The sequence below is a fragment of the Dendrobates tinctorius genome, unplaced genomic scaffold (genome assembly GCF_039654945.1).
Source record: "Dendrobates tinctorius isolate UK_male_01 unplaced genomic scaffold, ASM3965494v1 ptg000031l, whole genome shotgun sequence".
Taxonomy (NCBI): Eukaryota; Metazoa; Chordata; class Amphibia; order Anura; family Dendrobatidae; genus Dendrobates; species Dendrobates tinctorius.
The window spans coordinates 12,314,455-12,337,255 of NW_027361699.1; positions in this window are offsets into that span (position 1 = coordinate 12,314,455).

Here is a 22,801-nt window from a genome sequence, read left to right on the forward strand (position 1 = left end):
TTACATCAGAAGAGTGGCCGGGGTACCGCCATTTTCAGGAGTCCAGGAAACAGAGCAGAACAGATTCTTCATCAGACGGGTAGCCGAGGTACCAGCGGAGTCCATGGGCCTGAGTATTCTGTGACGAAGTGTCAGCTTACGCCGAGTCGTTCTTCTTAGAAAGAGTGGACCCTCTGGGCCGTGGCACCCACCCACCTAGGGCTAGCTGACCTAGTGAGAGCCACCCCCTATACAGGGAGTGTCAGGGGCAAGACCAAGGGGGTGAGCCACCACGGCAGCTGGACCAGACGGCCGGCTCAGGGAAACAAGACAAGGCAAGACGAGTCATTAATTCAAAGAAACTTCATTAAGGAAGACTTCAGGTACAACAGGTGCAAAAAGTGAACACACAGAACATAAGACAAGGTGCGTGCAAGGGCACGCCGAGGTCCAAGACTTGTGGAACTCCTCAGGGTGCAACAGCAAGCGTGAACACACAGTTCATGAAACAGGGTGCGTGCAATGGCATGCCGAGGTCCAGGCATGGAACGTGCAGATGGTACACGGACATCGGACTCTGGACAACAGTCCACGATCAACCAGGACATCAGGGTATGTAGCTCAGAGGGTGATCGGCAGGATCCGGACATCAGAAGTTAGCCAGGGTTCCATGCAAGGAAACAAGAGAGTTAGTGACATGGTGCGTGTCAACGGACACGCCAGGATCAAGTTCACAGGACAGAGACCTGCGCATGCCAAGGGGCATGCCAGGTTCACAGGATGGTGGCCTGCGCACGCCAAGGGGCATGCCAGGGAGAGGCACAAGGTACGGTGGCATCGGAATCCAAATGCTGGCATCGATCGACAGGGTCCAGGTATCTGGTTACGGACATCAGCTACGGACATCAGGCCGCAGTCATCTAGGTCCGGACCTCTGGCAGCGGTCGGCAGGTTATGGAATCCGGCAGGCAAACTAGAGAACAGAGAAGAGCAAAAGGACACAAAGGCTTTGTGCAAGAGTAGCATGAAAAGGCACAGTGAGAGAGCCAGCATGAGTGCAAGGGAGCACAGAGAACACGGCTGGGGAGCACCGGCAGGTGGTACTGTCGATGGCAGTTGCAAGCGGGCATGACTAGAGGCGGCACCGCTGTGGGGCCACGCAGCCAGACCACTATAGCACTGGACGGGGCACGGCTGGGGCACACAGGCGAGCACTGCTAGAGGCGGCATGGCTGAGGCACACCAGGGAGGCACAGGCGACCAGGCACGTGCACGGAGGCACAGAGCCACAAGGCAGGGCTAGGCAAAGACACAGGACAGAGACACGTACAGCCAGTACGGCAAAGCCTAGTGCGAAAAGTGCAAGGGCGCACGAAACATCAGGGACAATACAAAGAACTAGGCAGAGACCTGCGCATGCAAAGAGCATGCCAGGGACAGGGACAGTCTAGCAGCGGAGTGTAGGCAGAAGCCCAGAGCCGTGCCAAGGAAGGACCTTGGGACTAGACAGAGCACAGAGCGAGGCCTGCATGTGTAGAGACACGCCAGGGAGAGGTTCAGAGCGGAGGCCTGCACGTGTAGAGACAAGCCAGGGAGAGGTTCAGAGCGGAGGCCTGCACGTGTAGAGACACGACAGGGACAGGTTCAGAGCGGAGGCCTGCACGTGTAAAGACACGACAGGGACAGGTTCAGAGCGGAGGCCTGCACGTGTAAAGACACGCCAGGGAGAGGTTCAGAGCGGAGGCCTGCACGTGTAAAGACACGCCAGGGAGAGGTTCAGAGCGGAGGCCTGCACGTGTAGAGACACGCCAGGGACAGGTTCAGAGCGGAGGCCTGCATGTGTAGAGACACGCCAGGGACAGGTTCAGAGCGGAGGCCTGCACGTGTAAGGACACGCCAGGAACAGAGACAGAGGCAGGGTACCTGAAGCCACAAAGCAGAGCAAGGCATCACACGAGGACAGAAACACGGAACAGAAGCAGAGCAAACAAGGACTACAAGGCAAAGCAAGGAAAAGCAGAGCAGGGACAAAATATGGCACGAAGGACAAACACAAGACATGGCACAAGACAAGGGACGGAATACGAGCACGGAGCGTGAGCAGAGACACACGACAGAGCAGAGTGCAAGGGCACAGAATAGAGGGAGCGCCCCACAGACCAAGCAGCCATGCAGGGACACCACACAATACTCAGGCCCAGAGCATAGGAAGGGGCGGCCTGATATAGGGCATAGCACCTCCTCTTCCAGGTCAGGATCAGGGAAGCACTTCCGGGTTCAGATCCACAGGATAACAGAGCGTAGTCACATGATCAGAGTTCCAGGCATGACGAGACAACTGCAGATCCAGTGCTGAAACCTAGACAGGTCACATGATCAGAGTTCTAGACATGACAAGATGATTGCCGAACCAGACAGTGCAGGATCCTAGGAAAGGTCACATGATCAGCATTTCAGACATGACAAGATGATTGCAGAACTAGACAGTGCAGGATCCAGGCAGGGACACATGATCAGGGACTCTAGACATGACGAGAAGATCACAGAAGACAGAGCAGAAACGCAGGCATCCTGCAGCTCAGACATGAGGTGAGTGTGCAACACTAGGGAACATGAAAGATAGCAGACAAGATATGCGCATGCACATCGCTCCAGGAGTTCTTGAGACAAAGCAGACATGGCAGACATAGCGGGCATGACAGTAATAAGCTGTGTTTTTTCTGTAGAGATGCCTCTCATATGAGTTCTGTCTGCCCTAAACGAGAGAAACATTTTGCACACACATTTGCTGTGGGTGGTGTTCAACCTAAGTTTCTTCTGGCAATTATTCTGATCAGCTCCCTGTCCACATTTTCCGCTAAGGCTTTTGTGGATTCAGGAGCGGCTCTGAACCTGATGGACTTGGATTTTGCTAAACGTTGTGGGTTTCCTATGACACTTCTGCCGATGCCTATCCCTTTGAGGGGTATTGATGCTACTCCTTTGGCGAAGAATAAACCTCAGTTTTGGACCCAGGTGGTAATGCGGGTCGCCCCAGACCATCAAGAAAATTGCAGATTTTTGGTGTTGCATAATTTGCATGATGCCATTGTTCTGGGATTTCCCTGGTTGCAAATCCACAATCCAGTTTTGGATTGGAAATCTGTGTCTGTGGTGAGTTGGGGTTGTCGGTGTACTCTTGGTGAAGCTCCTGTTTTCTCCACCTCTCCCCAGTCGCATGATGTTCCTGACTATTTGGCTGATTTTTATGATGTATTTAGTGAGAATAAGTCTGCGTCTTTGCCTCCTCATAGGAGTTATGACTGTGCAATTGAGTTGAGCCCTGGGTGTAAATTTCCCAAGGGTCGAATTTTCAATTTATCTGTACCCGAGCACGAGGCTATGCGATCTTATTTTAAGGAGTCATTGGAGAATGGTCATATTAGACCATCCACTTCACCCTTTCGTGTTGGTTTTTTTTTCGTGGCCAAGAAAGATGGTTCATTAAGGCCTTGTATTGACTATCATTCCCTCAACAAAATTACTGTTAAATATCAGTATCCGTTTCCCCTGATTTCTGATCTATTCTCCAGAGTTAAAGGTGCTTGCTGGTTTACCAAGCTTGACCTCAGGGGGGCGTATAATCTTATTCGCATTAAACATGGGGATGTATGGAAGATGGCATTTAATACTCCGGAGGGACATTTTGAGTACCTGGTGATGCCTTTTGGGCTCACTAATGCCCCTTTTGTCTTCCAGTGCTTCATGAATGATATTTTCCGGAACTTTGTGGTTAAATTTTTGATCATCTATTCGGATGATATTTTGATCTTTTCCAGGGATTGGGACTCTCATGTGGAACATGTTCGGACTGTGTTCCGGATTTTGAGGGAGAATTCCCCGTATGTTAAGGGATCGAAATGCCTTTTTGGTGTACAGAGGATTTTATTTTTGGGATTTATTTTGTCTCCGTCAACTATTGAAATGGACCCGGTCAAGGTACAGGCCATTTATGATTGGGTTCAGCCCACTTCTTTGAAGGCCCTCCAGAAGTTTTTGGGTTTTGCTAATTTTTATCGTAAATTTATAGGTAATTTTTCTGGTATCGCCAAACCATTAACTGATTTGACTAAGAAGGGTGCTGATGTGCTGAATTGGTCTCCAGAGGCTGTTTCTTCCTTTCAGGAGCTGAAGCGGAGGTTCACTTCTGATCCGGTTTTGCGGCAACCTGATGTCTCACTCCCGTTTCAGGTAGAGGTGGACGCTTCTGAGATTGGTGCAGGAGCTGTTTTGTCCCAAAAAGATCCAGTAACATCTAAAATGAATCCCTGAGCTTTCTTTTCCCGAAAGTTCTCCCCATCCGAACACAACTATGATGTGGGGAATCGGGAACTGTTAGCCATGAAATGGGCATTTGAGGAGTGGAGACATTGATTGGAGGAAGCTAAACATCAAGTCATGGTCCTTACTGACCACAAGAATTTGATTTACCTTGAGTCGGCCAAACGCTTGAATCCTAGACAGGCTAGGTGGGCCTTGTTTTTCACACGTTTTGATTTTGTGGTCTCTTTTCTTCCGTGCACTAAGAATGTCAAGGCAGACGCCCTCTCTAGGAGTTTCTTTGCTGATTCTCCTATTGTGACCAAGCCTGCTACCATCTTAGGTGAGGGGGTAGTTCTTTCTGCCATCTCGCTCGATTTGAGACGTGCTCTGGAAGAGTTTCAGGAGGACAAACATGAGCATTGTCCCATTGGAAAATTGTATGTTCCTGACCAGTGGAGGAAGAGAGAAATGTCTGAAGTTCATTGCTCCGCATTGGCTGGTCATCCAGGTATTTTTGGTACTAGAGATTTGGTGAGTTGGTCTTTTTGGTGGCCCGCCTTGTCTCGTGATGTCAGGAATTTTGTGCAGTCCTGTGGGACTTGCTCCCGGTCTAAACCTTGTTCTCGCTCTAGTGGGTTGTAGATGCCTTTGCCGGTGCCCAGGAGGCCATGGACCCATATTTCAATGGATTTTATTTCTGATATGCCTGTCTCTCAGAGAATGACTGTTATTTGGGTGATTTGTGATAGATTCTCTAAGATGGTCCATCTTGTACCACTACCTAAGTTGCCATCTTCCTCAGAGTTGGTGCCCTTGCTTTTGCAACAGGTGGTTCGCTTGCATGGAATTCCTGAGAACATTGTGTCTGACAGAGGAGTTCAGTTTGTTTCTAGATTTTGGAGGACTTTTTATTCCAAGCTGGGAATTAAGTTGTCCTTCTCCTCTGCGTTTCACCCTCAGACCAATGGGCAGACGGAGAGAACAAACCAGACTTTGGAGTCTTATTTGAGATGTTTTATTTCTGCTGATCAGGATGATTGGGTTTCATTTTTGCCCTTGGCTGAATTTGCTTTAAATAATAGAGCTAGTTCTGCCACTTTGATGTCACCTTTTTTTTGTAACTTTGGGTTTCATCCTCGATTCTCTTCAGGGCAGGTGGAGTCTTCTGCCTGCCCAGGTGTTGACACTGTGGTGGAGAGAATGCACCAGATCTGGGACCAAGATGTGGATAAGTTGTCTCTCTCCCAGGAAAAGGCCCTGAAGTTTTCCAACCGGCATAGGACCATTGGTCCCCGGTTTAAGGTGGGTGATATGGTTTGGTTGTCATCAAAGAATATCTCTATGAAGGTGGCTTCTCCAAAGTTTACACCTAGATTTATTGGACCTTACAAGATTTTGGAGATTCTTAATCCGGTCTCTTTTCGATTGGCTCTTCCTGTTACATTCAAGATCCATAACATGTTTCATAAGTCTCTGTTAAAGATGTTTGTTGAGCCAGTAGTTCCTGTGGTGGCACCTCCTGACCCTGTATTGGTTGAAGGTAATGTGGAATATGAGGTTGAGAAGATACAGTACTGGATTCTCGTCTGGCTAGACGGAGACTCCAGTATTTGGTTAAATGGAAGGGTTATGGCCAGGAGGATAATTCTTGGGTCCCTGCATCCTATATTCATGCCGAAAGATTGGTTCGTGCCTTTCATCGGGCCCATCCTGATCGCCCTGGTGGTGTGGATGAGGGTTCGGTGACCCCTCCTCAAGGGGGAGGTACTATTATGAGCTCATTTTCTCCTTCACCTTTGATGTCCGATGAACTCCCTCTGCTGGTGAAAGGAGGTAGTGAAATTGATTTGGATGGGATAAACCTGTCATCTGAACAGGTGGAGTGTGATTGGACATCTGGAATCTCTGAGTGGATATAAGGCTGCCGACGCCCTGCTGGGTTGCTGGTGATCCTCTCTGCTCTGAGCTCTGGCCTCCAGTTTAGTCCTGTCTACTAAAGCTAAGTTTTTGCTCTGCTATTGTTCCATGAGATTTTGTCTGGTTTACTTAGTGTTTGTGTTCAGCCAGCCCTGGTTGGGACTGGCTGAACTCCATTTTTGTCTCTGATCAGTTGATCTCTTTGCTCTGTTTTCAGAATATACCTGAGTGCTGATATAGTGATTTTGAAGTCTAGTGACTTCAGGGCTTTTTCTATCAGACGTGTTGGACATTATTTTTTGGCAGGGTTTTTGCGTGACTGCAGACAGTTGCTTTTCTTTCCTGTCCTATCTAGTTAGTGAGGGCCCCATCGTTTGCTCAGCCTGTCTTTCTGTCTGTGTTTGTGTTTTCATCTGTTTTCACCGTCAATACATGTTGGGCGCTGTCTATTGCTTTGGAGTCTGCTCTGGGGCAGTGTAGATTTCCCCTTTCTTTCTTTAGGTTTATTTAGTTCTCCGGCTGTGAACGAGGTGTCAAGGACCAACGTAGGAACACCCCACGTATAGAGTTGAGCGACTTTTGGTTTTTTAGGGTCGCGTTTCGTTTCGTGAAACCCGACTTTTCCAAAAGTCGGGTCGAGCAAGATCGTCCGATTATAGGGAAAAGTCGGGGTCGTCCCGAAACACGAAACCCAATGTAAGTCAATGGGGAATAAAAGTCGGCAGTGAGAGGAGGACAGGAAACACACCTACAGTGCCCATTTGAATGCCAAAAGCATCAATTATTCTTACTTAAGCTTGTCAACCTTAATTAACTTCATAATACAAGTTACGCACTGAAAAATGGGGGTTATTTGGCTAAAGTTTTGGGGGGGGGGAGGGCTGGCTGCAGGTTTTCATGTGCCCTGGGCGAAAGAGCGCCCCTTTAACACATACCACAACTCATCATGCTCCGATACGGCAGAGAAATAGCGGTATAGTACAATGAAAAATACCTCACTTTTTACATCTCATGACGAGGCCCATCTATTTCTCCATACAGAATCATTGGTCCCATATAATGTTTGAAACAGTATATGATGAGCTCCACATAATGCTACAGTATATGTTGGTCCCCATGGATGAAGCTCCACTGTCTTATGGGCCCAAATAATGCTCCAAACATAATGGGCCCCATTTCTAATGCTCTAGTGTATAATGGGCCCTGTAAATGCTGCTCCAGTGTCTGATGTCCACCTTTGGAATGTTCCAGTGTATGGTGGGCCCCATCTATCATTCTCCAGAGTATAGTGCTCCCCAAAAATTGCTGTCCCAACATTGAAAACAATCAAATAAGTCTCCTCGCTAGGGAATCCCTGTACTTGTCTGGACTCCTCGTCGTCCCCATCTTCCATCTCACTGCACAGTATTTCAACTTTGCAAGTGCTGTGATCCTGAGCAAGCAGGGGGGGCCCACTCGTTGGCGACGGCACTGGCACAGGGCCCCTGATAGTACGGTGGTGTGTCTGATGGCGGGTGGGCCGAACCTGCACTTTCATCTGCAGCTTCCTCTTTGTCACCGTGTAAGATGGAACTGTATATGGGAAGGGTAACCTGAGTTTCATCAGGGTCAGATTCAGGTCGTGTAGCGTGCAAGGGGAATGTAGTGGTCTGGGTCAATGTACCAGCAGATTCATCGAGCAGTGGCTGGGCATCAGTGCACTTGTGTCGCCCCCAGGAGTACGGTCACCACAGTGGCATTACCTTCTTCCTAGGGAGTGTGATGTCATGCTTGGGAGCAACGAAGGATCTGATTGGGCGGCGTTATTCCCACGAGTCATGACCCTCCAAACAGCGTTCATGAAGGCAAAGTGTTTGTTTTACGTGGGCAGTATGGTTGCAAAGCTGAACCTTAAAGGAATGTCCAGAAGGGCACCACCAGGAGTGGAGCCTACGGTTAAATTCGACTCCACCTGGGAAACCTCAACCATGCCAGCTACAGAACAGATGCACACATTGCAAGCTTAATTCCGTTAACGAACGAGACTCCTTCATGCCCCGCGGTCCGAGTCCGGCTTACTAGAGGGACACGTGAGGCTCTGGCACATGAGATTGGCCAACAACTGGTGTGTCATGCCCTTACATGTCCGTGGCTGCATGTGCGCTACACTGAAAAGGCCAGCGTTTGTCGCTTACAGGTGCAGATAACCCGCTGAACAAAGTTAGTGATGGGGATCACTGATTACAATTATTACCCGCGAACAATGATTTCCCAGTAAGTGCAGGTCAACCGCAGTTCCGGAATTAGGCCTAACCGTCATTCCTGAAAAAATGAAAAACTTACGTGTGCAAACCACAGGTGCTGTAGCTTGCTTAACAGCTCGCCAGCCGTTCTCACGCCCAGTATGGATTACACGTGATTGCACAAAGGTTAGAAAGGGTACCGTTTCCCCAGATAACATGTATGGATAGCGTACACATTCAAAATATATGTCTATACATCAGGAGGCAGGCTCAGACGGTGTTAGGCCCAGTATGGATTGCACGTGATTGCACAAAGGTTAGAAAGGGTACCGTATCCCCAGATAACATGTATGGATAGCGTACACATTCAAAATATATGTCTATACATCAGGAGGCAGGCTTAGACGGTGTTAGGCCCAGTATGGATTGCACGTGATTGCACAAAGGTTAGAAAGAGTACCGTTTCCCCGGATAACATGTATGGATAGCGTACACATTCAAAATATATGTCTATACATCAGGAGGCAGGCTCAGACGGTGTTAGGCCCAGTATGGATTGCACGTGATTGCACAAAGGTTAGAAAGGGTACCGTATCCCCAAATAACATGTATGGATAGCGTACACATTCAAAATATATGTCTATACATCAGGAGGCAGGCTCAGACGGTGTTAGGCCCAGTATGGATTGCACGTGATTGCACAAAGGTTAGAAAGGGTACCGTATCCCCAGATAACATGTATGGATAGCGTACACATTCAAAATATTTGTCTATACATCAGGAGGCAGGCTCAGACGGTGTTAGGCCCAGTATGGATTGCACGTGATTGCACAAAGGTTAGAAAGGGTACCGTTTCCCCGGATAACATGTATGGATAGCGTACACATTCAAAATATATGTCTATACATCAGGAGGCAGGCTCAGACGGTGTTAGGCCCAGTATGGATTGCACGTGATTGCACAAAGGTTAGAAAGGGTACCGTTTCCCCGGATAACATGTATGGATAGCGTACACATTCAAAATATATGTCTATATATCAGGAGGCAGGCTCAGACTGTGTTAGGCCCAGTATGGATTGCACGTGATTGCACAAAGGTTAGAAAGGGTACCGTATCCCCAGATAACATGTATGGATAGCGTACACATTCAAAATATATGTCTATACATCAGGAGGCAGGCTCAGACGGTGTTAGGCCCAGTATGGATTGCACGTGATTGCACAAAGGTTAGAAAGGGTACCGTTTCCCCGGATAACATGTATGGATAGCGAACACATTCAAAATATATGTCTATACATCAGGAGGCAGGCTCAGACGGTGTTAGGCCCAGTATGGATTGCACGTGATTGCACAAAGGTTAGAAAGGGTACCGTATCCCCAGATAACATGTATGGATAGCGTACACATTCAAAATATATGTCTATACATCAGGAGGCAGGCTCAGACGGTGTCAGGCACAGTATGGATTTGACGGCCCAGACTACACAGTGGAGGAGCAGGGAGAGGTAAAGATTGCAAATGCTGGGGCCCTGCCCAAGCAAGGGGGGCCCACTCGTGGGCGTCGGTACTGGCACTGGGCTCCTCATAGTACGGCGGTGTGTCTGACGGCGGGTGTGCACCACCACCGTCAGAGACACTTGATTGCACTATGAAGGACCCTGTGCCAGTGCCCGCGCCCAAGAGTCGGCCTACCCACCTGTCCAGGGCAACGGCACTCGCACGGTGTCGTGCGCTAGGTGGTGACCCCGGCCATGGGGGGGGAGGCAGCACAGTTAGGGAGTTTTAGAAAGTGGCATACGTTGATGTTGGACATTCAGCTGATGCAATAGGTGAAATAGGTCAAGTCCCAGGAAGAGGTGGACCAAAGCAAGCCATTTTTCTGTCACCCTATGTGTCATCAGGGGAAGGTGGGACAAAATCCTTGGAAACCCATGCGTGGTTCATTTTAATGAAGGTTAGATCATCCACATTTTGGGTTGACAGAAGGGTCCTTTTTTCTGTCAGGATTGATCCAGCTGCACTGAAGACTCTTTCCGATAGCACACTTGCAGCTGGGCAAGCGAGCTCCTGTAAGGCATATTGTGCCAATTCAGGCCAGGTGTCCAGTTTAGCGGCCCAATAGCCAAAGGGGAATGACCTGTGTGGGAGAACATCGATATGGGAGGAAAAGTAGTTTGTAACCATAGTTGACAACTGCTGTCTCCTGTCACTTTCCATCGATGCAGTATTACCAGTTGTGTGAGCGGTACTTGAAAAATCAGTCCACAACATTGTCATGAAACCCCTGTCTCCAACGCCACTTCTGCTGTGTGCACCACGAACACCTCTGCCAAGCTGCCCCCGGCCCGTACGGCTCGTGTGAGAACCATCACCGCTGCTGTGTGCTGGGAATGCCTCAAGCAACCGATTTACCAGAGTTGCTTGTTTATTAGCCAATATTAGGTCAAGGTTCTCCTGTGGCATGATGTTTTGTAATTTGCCTTTATAGCGTGGATCCAGGATGCTGGCCAACCAGTAGTCGTCATCGTTCATCATTTTGGCAATGCGGGGGTCCCTTTTTAGGATCTGCAAGGCATAATCTGACATGTGGGCCAATGTTCCCGGTGTCAATGAGGCACTGCGAGTGCTGGTTGGAGGAGCACTTTCTGGCAAATCCACATCCCTCCAGTCACGCACAAACCCTGTACCAGACCTTGCCACGCCAACATTTTCACTTGCCCCACGAGATGCATCCTCCTCCCCTAAGTAATCATCCCCATCATCCTCCTCCTCCTCCTCTTCTTCCTCCACCTCGTCCAGTAGAGGTCCCTGAGCAGACAATGGCTGAATGTCATCAAGGATTCCCTCCTCCTCTTCCTCCTCATCAACATTGGCTGCAGACGCCTGCTCCTTAAGGTGCGTCAAAGTTTGCATGAGCAGACGCATAAGTGGGATGCTCATGCTTAGGATGGCGTCGTCTGCGCTTACCAGCCGTGTGCATTCCTCAAAACACTGAAGGACTTTACAGAGGTCTTTCAGCTTCGACCACTGCACACCTGTCAACTCCATGTCTGCTCTCAAAGTGCCTGGCCTTGTATCCTCCCACAAATGCATTATGGCCTGCCTCTGCTCGCACAGCCGCTCCACCATGTGCAGGGTGGAGTTCCACCTTGATGCAATGTCGATAATGAGGCGGTGGTTGGGAAGGTGGAGCAATCGCTGCAGCTTCTGCATACGAACGGAGTGTACAGGCGACCGGCGGATGTGCGCGCACAGTCTTCGCACCTTCTGGAGCAGGGCTGTTAACTCCGGATAATTTTTGAGGAAGCACTGCACCACCAGGTTCAAGGTGTGAGCCAAGCAAGGTATATGGCTGAGTTTTGAAAGAGCTATGGCTGCCACAAAATTACGGCCGTTATCACTAACTACCTTGCCTGCCTCAAGATGTACACTGCCCAGCCATGACTCAGTTTGTAGCTTCAAGTACTCGGCCAGCACCTCGGCGGTGTGTCTGTTGCCCAAACACATCATCTGCAACACAGCCTGCTGACGCTTTCCACTAGCTGCTCGATAGGGGGACACATCGTGTGCAACAGTGGCAGCTGCAGATGGAGTGCTCGTACCACTGCGCTCTGTGGACGAGCTTTCGCTTCTGGAGGAGGAGGAGGGTCGAACGCCTACAGCCAACTGTTTCCTATATCGTGGGCTAGGCAGCACTGTCCCACCACCGCTGTCCCCTGTGGACCCTGCATCCACCACATTAACCCAGTGCGCAGTGATGGACACGTAACGGCCCTGGCCATGCCGACTGGACCATGCATCAGTTGTGAGGTGCACCTTTCCGCTCACTGACTGCTTGAGTGCATGGACAATGCGGTCTTTCACATGATGGTGGAGGGCTGGGATGGCTTTGCGAGAGAAGAAGTGGCGACTGGGTAGGTCATAGCGTGGTACTGCATAGGCCATGAGTTCACGGAAAGCTGTGCTTTCCACCAACCGAAAGGGCATCATCTCAAACGAGATTAGTTTGGCAATGTGGGCGTTCAAACCCAGTGTATAACAAAAAGACACGTCACTCCGATAATTAGATGAGGGGTGCTCAGAACAGGATACCAGTCCCAATAAATCATATAAGAAAAAAATCAGGCACTCCCGAATGCAAAAAATAGAAGTTCCTTTTTATTTTTCACAGCTTAATAATCCACATGATGTACATTCAATAACGTTTCGGTCTCTATAATGGACCTTCTTCAGACATGTGGAGCTGTGAGGATCGCCACGTGCAGAAAAACATGCTGCCATAATAACCCAGTGTACGCGGATGAGAGACTGAATACTTTCTTGACCTACTCATAGTGTCTGGGAGGGTGAGCTGGACTTGAGAGCTGCATATGGTGGAAGTAGCGGTGGACAGGGCGGACTGAGAGAGGGTTGATGATGGTGATGGAGTTGGTGTTCTTTCTGATGGCCTAGAATCAGTCTTTCGTTGATATAACAGTGGGATTCCCTGACTGCTGTGGCCTTGCAACAACACCTCAACATTTGCTGCTGTGCTAACCGGTGGGCTTACAGTGGGGGAAACAATGTAGCGTTGCTGACTACCTTCGTTGTGATCAGTTGCACATGTGGCACTTGAGGTTTAGTGTTGTGTCCACGCTTGCAAGTGCATGCTGGTTAAATGTCTAAGCATGCAACTGTTATTCAAATTTTTCAGATTTTTCCCTCGGCTAAAGGTCTTTGCGCACTTCTTACAGATAACCTTGGCCTGATCATGAGGATTTTGGTCAAAAAAGTGCCACACTGCACTCTTCCTACTTTGGCAGACATTTTGCGGCCTAGCACGCTGTGATCTTTTGACCCTCTGGACAAGCTGTCCAGCAACTCTTTTGATGTTTGGAACCTGTCTTTGGAGTGCTCCGGGCCTGCCAGATAACAGCTGTTGCGATGTCGATGTCTGCTGTGGATGCTCCTCATCTGAGCTATTGGAAGCAGCACTCTCTTCCCCCAATGGATGCCAATCTGGGTCAACAACTGGGTCATCCATCACCTCCTCTTCTATGTCATGTGCACCTTCCTCTGTGTCACCGTGTATGGTGGTATAGTGTGCGGGAAGGGGCACCTGAGTCTCATCAGGGTCAGAATCTGGCTCTGTACACTGCGAGGACAATGTAGTGCTCTGAGTGAATGTACCAGCAGAATCATCCATCAGCGGCTGTGCATCAGTGCACTCCATGTCATATTCATCTTGGCCTGGGTAATTCACCATTACACTTGATAATCCAGGCATGGTATGTGAAAACAGCTCCATGGCGTAATCAGTAGTATGGCCTGCGTCATCCTTCAATCTTGGTTGGGGTGAAGGACACAAGGAAAGGTGTGGTTCATGAACATGAGCCTCCAATGACGACTCAGTGCTTTTACTTTTTACAACTGAAGAAGAGGAGGCGATAGAGCTGGAGGCTGAGTCAGCAATGTAAGACAAAACTTTTTCCTGATGCTCTGGCTTTAAAAGCGGTTTGCCAACTCCTAGAAAACTAAGCGTTCGAGGCCTTATGTAGCCAGACGATGACGCAGGCTCAACACCTCCTGCATTTGGTCCTATTTTGCTCTTGCCACTACCATCAGATCCACCACCAACACCATCATTACCAGCTGCCAACCCCCGCCCAATTCCACGGCCTTTTCCACCAGCCTTCCTCATTTTTGGTAGAAATGTAGACAAAATCCAACAAACTATATAGTAATGTAAAACAAGGTACAAGGTGTCTATAGGACAGGGGAGATTTTGAATTTCTGCAGACACTTGTGGACACTGGACACTTTTGGATTGTGTGAGGCCCACTGATATCTGAGCGCTATGTCACAGGCTCGATGGCACAGCTGTGACAAAAGTGACGAGAGGATAAGGGAGATTTTGAATTTCTGCAGACACTTGTGGACACTGGACACTTTTGGATTGTGTGAGGGCCACTGATATCTGAGCGCTATGTCACAGGCTCGATGGCACAGCTGTGACAAAAGTGACGAGAGGATAAGGGAGATTTTGAATTTCTGCGCACACTTGTGGACACTGGACACTTTTGGATTGTGTGAGACCCAATGAATATCTGAGCGCTATGTGACAGGCTCGATGGCACAGCTGTGACCAAAGTGACTAGAGGATAAGGGAGATTTTGAATTTCTGCACACACTTGTGGACACTGGACACTTTTGGATTGTGTGAGGCCCAATGAATATCTGAGCGCTATGTGACAGGCTCGATGGCACAGCTGTGACCAAAGTGACTGGAGGATAAGGGAGATTTTGAATTTCTGCACACACTTGTGGACACTGGACACTTTTGGATTGTGTGAGGCCCAATGAATATCTGAGCGCTATGTGACAGGCTCGATGGCACAGCTGTGACCAAAGTGACTAGAGGATAAGGGAGATTTTGAATTTCTGCAGACACTTGTGGACACTGGACACTTTTGGCTTGTGTGAGGCCCACTGATATCTGAGCGCTATGTCACAGGCTCGATGGCACAGCTGTGACAAAAGTGACGAGAGGATAAGGGAGATTTTGAATTTCTGCACACACTTGTGGACACTGGACACTTTTGGATTGTGTGAGGGCCACTAATATCTGAGCGCTATGTCACAGGCTCGATGGCACAGCTGTGACAAAAGTGACGAGAGGATAAGGGAGATTTTGAATTTCTGCGCACACTTGTGGACACTGGACACTTTTGGATTGTGTGAGACCCAATGAATATCTGAGCGCTATGTGACAGGCTCGATGGCACAGCTGTGACCAAAGTGACCAGAGGATAAGGGAGATTTTGAATTTCTGCAGACACTTGTGGACACTGGACACTTTTGGATTGTGTGAGGCCCAATGAATATCTGAGCGCTATGTGACAGGCTCGATGGCACAGCTGTGACCAAAGTGACTAGAGGATAAGGGAGATTTTGAATTTCTGCACACACTTGTGGACACTGGACACTTTTGGATTGTGTGAGGCCCAATGAATATCTGAGCGCTATGTGACAGGCTCGATGGCACAGCTGTGACCAAAGTGACTGGAGGATAAGGGAGATTTTGAATTTCTGCACACACTTGTGGACACTGGACACTTTTGGATTGTGTGAGGCCCAATGAATATCTGAGCGCTATGTGACAGGCTCGATGGCACAGCTGTGACCAAAGTGACTAGAGGATAAGGGAGATTTTGAATTTCTGCACACACTTGTGGACACTGGACACTTTTGGATTGTGTGAGGCCCAATGAATATCTGAGCGCTATGTGACAGGCTCGATGGCACAGCTGTGACCAAAGTGACGAGAGGATAAGGGAGATTTTGAATTTCTGCAGACACTTGTGGACACTGGACACTTTTGGATTGTGTGAGGGCCACTGATATCTGAGCGCTATGTCACAGGCTCGATGGCACAGCTGTGACAAAAGTGACGAGAGGATAAGGGAGATTTTGAATTTCTGCACACACTTGTGGACACTGGACACTTTTGGATTGTGTGAGACCCAATGAATATCTGAGCGCTATGTGACAGGCTCGATGGCACAGCTGTGACCAAAGTGACTAGAGGATAAGGGAGATTTTGAATTTCTGCACACACTTGTGGACACTGGACACTTTTGGATTGTGTGAGGCCCAATGAATATCTGAGCGCTATGTGACAGGCTCGATGGCACAGCTGTGACCAAAGTGACTAGAGGATAAGGGAGATTTTGAATTTCTGCACACACTTGTGGACACTGGACACTTTTGGATTGTGTGAGGCCCAATGAATAACTGAGCGCTATGTGACAGGCTCGATGGCACAGCTGTGACCAAAGTGACTAGAGGATAAGGGAGATTTTGAATTTCTGCAGACACTTGTGGACATTGGACACTTTTGGATTGTGTGAGGGCCACTGATATCTGAGCGCTATGTCACAGGCTCGATGGCACAGCTGTGACAAAAGTGACTAGAGGATAAGGGAGATTGGATTGCTTTTAAGAAAGCAGTTTGCAGAGCAGTGGGTAAACAGCAATGCCAGCCTGTCAGGAAGCCTTAAAAGGCAGCCCAACAACCAACACCACTGATACACCACAATATAGCCTCCCCTTGCACTGCACACACAGTGACTGGTGTGTTGTGCAGGCCAAATCGCTAGCAGCAGAAGCAGTTTTTTTTTCTTCTCAGCAGGACAAAAAAAAAAAATTGGGATTGCTTTTAAAAAAGCAGTTTGCGGAGCAGTGGGTAAACAGCAATGCAGGAATGTCAGGAAGCCTTAGAAGGCAGCCCAACAACCAACACCACTGATACACCACTATATAGCCTCCCCTTGCACTGCACACACAGTGACTGGTGTGTTGTACAGGCCAAATCGCTAGTAGCAGAAGCAGTTTTTTTTTCTTCTCAGCAGGACAAAAAAAAAAAATTGGGATTGCTTTTAAAAAAGCAGTTTGCGGAGCAGTGGGTAAACAGCAATGCAGGAATGTCAGGAAGCCTTAGAAGGCAGCCCAACAACCAACACCACTGATACACCACTATATAGCCTCCCCTTGCACTGCACACACAGTGACTGGTGTGTTGTGCAGGCCAAATCGCTAGCAGCAGAAACAGTTTTTTTGTCTTCTTCCCTGCCTAACGCTCTCCCTACAGAATCAGCAGCAACCTCTCCATATACTGAGATCGGCAGAAGTAAGATGGCGGTCGGCGTGCACGCCCTTTTATACCCCCTGTGACGCCCACCAAAGCAAGCCAATCACTTGCATGCCCTTCTGAAAGATGGTGGTGACCCGTGCCTATGTCATCACATTGCCCACAGTGTCCGTGGATCCTGATTGGCTGAAAAAGAGCGCAAAACAAACTTTTGAAACGCGACTTTGGCGCGTAAGTCGCCGACCTCGTGGCCGACCTCATCCTAGGGTCGGGTTTCGTTTCATGAAACCCGACTTTGCCAAAAGTCGGCGACTTTTGACATTTTTTGACCCGTTTCGCTCAACTCTACCCACGGATACTGTTAGTTGTGAATAGGATCAAGGGTTTGCAATCCGCTAGCTACCAACCTCTCCGGTTTTCTGGACTTAGCTTGTATTTTTGTTTTTTCCTCCTCCGGTTACTCATTCATAACACCGACCCCTATAAAGGGACCGTTAGGAACAGGCCCAGGGTTTCGGGTGCCACGGCGGCCGGTACCAAGAGGGGCGGCTCGGAGAGACTGGAGTAGCACAGGTACGAGACTAAGAGCACAAGACAGAGTAAGACACAGGACCGAACTAGGATGACTGGAAACCAGTATGGACAGCAGGACGGAGCAAGGACACAGGACCAGAGTAGGACAACTGGAAGCAGGTACGGAAAGCAGGACGGAGCAAGGACACAGGACCGAAGTAGGACAACTGAAAGCAGGTATGGACAGCAGGATGGAGCAAGGACACAGGACCGGAGTAGGACAACAGGAAGCAGGTACAGACAGCAGGAAGGAGCAAGGACACAGGACCGGAGTAGGACAACTGGAAGCAGGTACAGACAGCAGGATGGAGCAAGGACACAGGACCGGAGTAGGACAACTGGAAGCAGGTACGGAAAGCAGGATGGAGCAGTGCTGCAGAGAGAGAGAGAGTGACAGGATAAGGCAGGTGACGGGAGTGGACTGACAGGGAGCCTAGCGTGCAGGGATTAACACAACAATCAGGCACCTCCATTTTGGGTAGGCGGCCTGAAATACCATGGGCAGGCCCCCATTAGTCCAGCGGTGCTACCGGGTCAGGGCACCGCCGGAGTATAAGAAGAGACAGGGAGAGCCGTCCGCGGCCTATGGCACATGCGCAAGGCCTGTAGTGACATCACAGTCCGTGGGCCAGTCAGAGGAGGATGCCACCGCCGATGGAGGGAGGAGAGAGGCTGCGGCACTGGAGCGGGTCGGTGAGTATGAGGGGCCGCGATGGGGGCTGTGACAGGGGCCGTGACAAATACTAATGTTTTAACTCAGGAAGAGTTCAGAAATCAATATTTTGTGGAATAACCATGATTTTTAAAAACAGCTTTCATATATCTTGGCATGCCTGCCACCAGTCTTTCACACTGATTCTGCCACAAAAATGTAAACAGTTCTTTGTTTGATGGCTTGTGACTATCCATCATCCTCTTGATTACATTCCAGAGGTTTTCAGGTCTGGAGAATGGGTTGCCCATGACAGGGTTTTGATGTGGTGGTCTCTTAATTTTTGCCAGAGCTGTTTATTATTTTTTAAAATTGCTGTAAACTCCTTTTTTTAAATGGGATCATTCTGTTTTTTAAGAACTTTTCTTACTGTGTGACATTTTTCAATATAGATTCTTCATCAATTGTTCCAGTGTTTGCACTATATGATGCATTTTTATAATTGGGTGTAATACTTTTGACTACTCATTTTTAACATAACATAATTAATATATTAAATAAAAACATAAATCCAATATTTCAACATTAATTCAATAGGAAGAAGCAGAATGTTGGCACTTGGCAGCTATAAAACTCTGACTGCACCACAAGGAAAGAAACTGGTTACCATTAATAAGACTCATAACAGAGCTGTCAAGCAAAATTCTATTTCAGTAGTTTGAAATGCCCAGCCAATGTCAAGCAATCTGGCAGTTAGTAGATTAATTTCAGCAGATAGAAATACTGTACTGTTGTGCTTTGTGCAAAACTTAATATTTGTGAGCACATTTAAATATCACATATGATTAAAAGAAATTTGAAATGCTTTAGGAAAAAAATACTACATTAGATTTTCGTTAAGTTCGCACTTTTTAATGTTTCACTTAATTAAATACACTACTCAAAAAATAAAAGGAACAGTACAATACCACAACATAAAAATGATCAATGTAAATCAAAGTTAATATCTCATGCAGGTCTGAATTTGGAATAATAATCAAAATCAAAGTGGAAAATCAAATTTCAGTGGAAATGCCTCAAGACAAAGAAATGATGCTCAAAAGTGTGTGTGGCTTCCACATGCCTGTATGAGCGCCCTACAAGGCCTGGTCATGCTCCTGAGAGATCTACTCCCAGGCCTGGATTAAATCATCAGTCAACTTCTGGACAGTCTGTGGTGCAATGTGGCGTTGGTGGATGGAAAAAGAAATAATGTCCGAGATTTGCTTGATTGGTTTCAGGCCTGAGGAACTCGAAAACCATCAATGCCTTCATCATGAAGGAACTGCTGATAAACTTCAGTCACATGAGGCCTTGCATTGTCATGCATCAGAATGAACCCCGGACCCACTGTACCTGCATATGGTCTCACAATGGATCTGAAGAGCTCATTCCGGTACTTAATGGCAGTCAGGGTATCTATGGCTAACACCTGGAGAGCTGTGTGGCCCTCTTATCAAATGTCTCCCCACACCATTACTGAGCCGCTTCCAAACCGGTCATGCTGAAGGATGTTGCAGCCAGCAGAATGTTCTCCGTGGAGTCAACAGACTCTATTAGGTCGGTCACATGTGCTCTGTGTGAACCTGCTCTCTTCCATGAAGAGCACAGGGCACCAATATCAAATCTGCCAATCTTGGTGTTTTCTGGCAAATGCCAATCGCCCTGCCTGCTGTTGGGCTGTAAGCCCAACACTATTTTTTTCAGCACTGTATACAAATCAAATTTACCTGAACTTTAGCCTGTGACTGTGGATGAAAAGTAATCCAGTCCTTGAATAGATAAAATCTATTAAGACACCTTGCTAGATAATTATGCAACATAGGGTACACTATCTGCAACAGCTTGTTTTATTTTAGCACATAGTAAGATTCACTCATAGCATCTTGTTTACTGGTGTGAAAATATAACATTGTTATCAAAACCATTTTATGAATAGAATACACTCTTGACTTTTATTAAAATGGAGCAATCGATTTGAATTTAAATCATTTTGCATTTCACAAAAATTTGGATTTGGTCAGAACTTGAACTTTTGAGAATTTTATTCTCTCAAATCAAGAAAATGGTGGATGGCCACTGTAAGACAGCGCTTACTGCTTGTGTTGGGGGACACATATTTGGCATCGGAATTAAGGCACACAGGTACATTTTTCCACTTAACCCCATTACCCCCAAGGGTGGTTTGCATGTTAATGACAGGGCCAATTTTTACAATTCTGACCTCTGTCCCTTTTTGAGGTAATAACTCTGGATCGCTTCCATGGATCCAGGTGATTCTGACCTTGTTTTCTTATGACATATTGTACTTCATGATAGTGGTAAATTTTCTTTGATATGACTTGCATTTATTTGTGTAAAAACAGAAATTTGGTGGAAATTTTGAAAATTTTTGCAATTTTCCAACTTTAATTTTCCATGCCCTTAAATCACAGAGATATGTCACACAAAATACTTAATATATAAAATTTCCCAAATGTCTATTATACATCAGCACAATTTTGTAACCAAAATTTTTTGTAGGAATTTATAAAGGTTAAAAGAAGACCAGCGATTTCTCATTTTTACAATACCATATTTTTTTAGGGACCACATCACATTTCAAGTCACTTTGACGGGTCTATAGAAAATACCCAAAAGTGACACTATTCTAAAAACTGAACCCCTCAAGGTGCTCAAAACCACTTTCAGGAAGTTTATTAACCCTTCTGGTGCCTCACAGGAATTTTTTGGAATATTTAAAAAAAATGAACATTTAACTTTTATTCACAAAAAATTTACTTCAAATCCAATTTGTTTTATTTTTTCCAAGGGTAACAGCAGAAATTGGACCCCAAAAGTTGTACAATTTGTCCTGAGTATGCTAATAACCCATATATACAGGTAAACCACTGTTTGGGGGCATGTCAGAGCTCGGAAGGGAAGGAGCGCATTTGACTTTTCAGTGCAAAATTGGCTGGAATTGAGATTGGACGACATGTCACATTTGGAGAGCCCCTGATGTGCCTAAACAGTGGAAACCCCCCACAAGTGACACCATTTTGGAAAGTAGACCCCCCTAAAGAACTTTTCTAGATGTGTGGTGAGCACTTTGAGCTCCCAAGTGCTTCACAGAATTTTATAATGTAGAGCCGTAAAAATTAAAAATCATATTTTTTTCACAAAAATGATTTTTTTGCCCCCAATTTTTTATTTTCCAAGGGTAACAGGAGAAATTGGACCCCAGAGGTTGTTGTGCAATTTGTCCTGAGTATGCTGATACCCCATATTTGGGGGTAAACCACTGTTTGGGCATATGGCAGAGCTCAGTAGGGAAGGAGTGCTGTTTGATTTTTCAATGCAAAATTGGCTGGAATTGAGATCAGATGCCATGTTGCGTTTGGAGAGCCCCTGATGTGCCTAAACAGTGGAAAACCCCCAATTCTAACTCAAACCCTAACCCCAACACACCTCTAACTCTAATCCCAGCCCTAACCATAACCCTAACTACAAACCTAACCCTAACATACACAAAATCAGCTAGGGTGTAAGATTCTTACTGCCATACAAAAAAACCTTCAGGGGTTATCATCATTAGCTTGGAGGATTCCCTACTTAACAAAACATAACCTTTATTCAGTCATTAAAACCTGAGACAACGCAATACACACAATAGCATACAAAATAGTGCTCATGCAGATCAGTGCTCATTAAAAAATGGTTTTGTGTCACCAATGATAACGGACATAGAAGTCCCAGCCTGTTTTCAGATGTATCCTGCTGGGTACTGGATCCAAGTGAGAGGAATGGAGAGCATAGCGGGAGAGGGATATGAGTGTGAAATATTTCCCTACGCTCCGTGTCATGCCAAGGTTTTGCTCCTGTCTTCACAAGGACAGGCCCCAAGTGGACCCTATACTGATACCCCCAACATTAACCGTAATCCTATCTTTAGCCCCAACACTAACCCTAACTTTAGCCCCAACTCTAACCCTATCTTTAGCCCCAACCCTAACCCTAGCTTTAGCCCCAACTGTAACCCTAACTATAGCCCCAACCCTAACCCTGACTTTAGCCTCAACTCTAACTTTAGCCCCAACCCTAACACTAACTTTAGCGCTAAGCCTAACCCTAAAGGGAAAATAGAAATTAATCCACTTTTTTATTCTATTATTTTTCCCAAATTAAGGGGGTGATAAAGGGGGTTTTGATTTATTATTTATAGTGGGTTCTTATAGCTGGTTTTTATGTTTGGCAGCTGTCACACACTAAAAGACTCTTTTTATTGCAAAAAACAGTTTTTGCATCACCACATTTTAAGAGCTATAATTTTTTCATATTTTGGCCCACAGAGTCATATCGGGTCTTGTTTTTTGCGGGACAAGTTGATGTTTTTATTGGTACCATTTTCGGGCACATGATTTTTTTGATCACTTTTATTTCCAATTTTTGGGAGGCATAGTGAACAAAAACCAGTAATTCATTAATTTCTTTTGGGGGGGCATTTAT